The following is a 1727-nucleotide window of genomic DNA, read 5'->3' as shown; positions in this document are numbered from 1 at the left end:
AATAAAATGTCTTTCCCAAACAGACTTGTGTTACCTGTTAACATGATGATAATAATAATAAAATGTCTTTCCCAAACAGACTTGTGTTACCTGTTAACATGATGATAATAATAATAAAATGTCTTTCCCAAACAGACTTGTGTTACCTGTTAACATGATAATAATAATAATAATAAAATGTCTTTCCCAAACAGACTTGTGTTCCCTGTTAACATGATAATAATAATAATAATAAAATGTCTTTCCCAAACAGATGTGTGTTACCTGTTAACATGATAATAACAATAATGATAATAAAATGTCTTTCCCAAACAGACCTATGTTACCTGTTAACATGATAATAATAATAATAATAAAATGTCTGCCACAAACAGATCTGTGTTACATGTTAACATGATAATAATAATAATAATAAAATGTCTTTTCCAAACAGACTTGTGTTACCTGTTAACATGATAATGATAATAATAATAAAATGTCTTTCACAAACAGATCTGAAAAGTTGGTTGTACTACTGAAGAAGAACCATTCAGTTCCAGAAATAAATATGTAGATATTTTACTGAATATTAAGCTGATCATAGACTGGTTAAAAAAGGTTTATATATATATATATATATATATGTAGGGTAAACAATTCCAGGCAATTTCATTTAATCTTCTCTCAGTTTTTCAGAGATGATGATACGATGGTCTATCTATAACACTTTATCCATACCAATTACTTAAACAGAAACATTTCTGAAATTCATTTTTCTTACGAAAAAAGTGTATGAATTATCATATTATTAGATTATTATTAATTGAATAAAATAAAATAGATATATATTCACTGATAATGGTAATAATGAGTGGTAATAAAAGTTTTTTTGACACAAACCTACATGCAGAAAGTAAAATAGAATCAAGAACAAGATTAGTTTCTTTACCTGTTTAACTAAACTCATGATATACGAGATGCCATTTTCAGTTACTACTGTCGATCGATAGAAAGCGGGTTTTCAATTTCTAAATATTGAATAGCTAGCTATTTAGAATTTTAAAATTTTTGTGTGATTTGATTCTTGTTTGGTAAATTTTGAAACTATGGAAAAACACTTGTTTGATCTTTGATTTAATCTGGAGCGTCGAATAAAATTTTATTTTAGACCATGTAGTTTCTTTTCTTTCTTTGATAATTAAATTAAAACACATGGAATACAATTACTAAAATAATTTATTTAAGTTTTTTTTATAAAAGAAAACATTTGATGTTTTGGTTTATTTCGTAAGAGTCGAATAATTTCATAGTAAATATTGATAATTTAATTTTACTGTTGCCATGGAAAGGAGGGTAGCATTAATTGCATAAGTTCAGTAAAAATAACTTAAACTTAATTCAATAATTAATTTTACATTTTTAATTGCTATAAAGCAGAAGGTACAGATTTCCTAATCTGACTACAAAAACCGAGTAAATATATAAGAATCTACTTTGTCCAATAAGTCGGTAAAGTTTAAACCGTACTTAGTAGAAACACCTTGAAAAACGATTGTAAAATACTTATACTATTTCAACCACGAAATAAAATTCGAACCTTGAGTCAGCAAATGTAGAAGAAAATCGCATATATAAAACAAGCTTTTGCTTCTATTTTCACACGTGAACGTTTAGTTGGGTATTAGAACCCTCTGTAGGAAGACATAGCGACAGAAGTGAACACGAAACAATAACCGATATATATATAT

The sequence above is a fragment of the Limulus polyphemus genome, unplaced genomic scaffold (genome assembly GCF_000517525.1).
Source record: "Limulus polyphemus unplaced genomic scaffold, Limulus_polyphemus-2.1.2 Scaffold2129, whole genome shotgun sequence".
NCBI classification, from domain to species: Eukaryota; Metazoa; Arthropoda; class Merostomata; order Xiphosura; family Limulidae; genus Limulus; species Limulus polyphemus.
The sequence above is the reverse complement of the archived record's forward strand: the minus strand, read 5'-3'. Positions refer to the sequence as shown.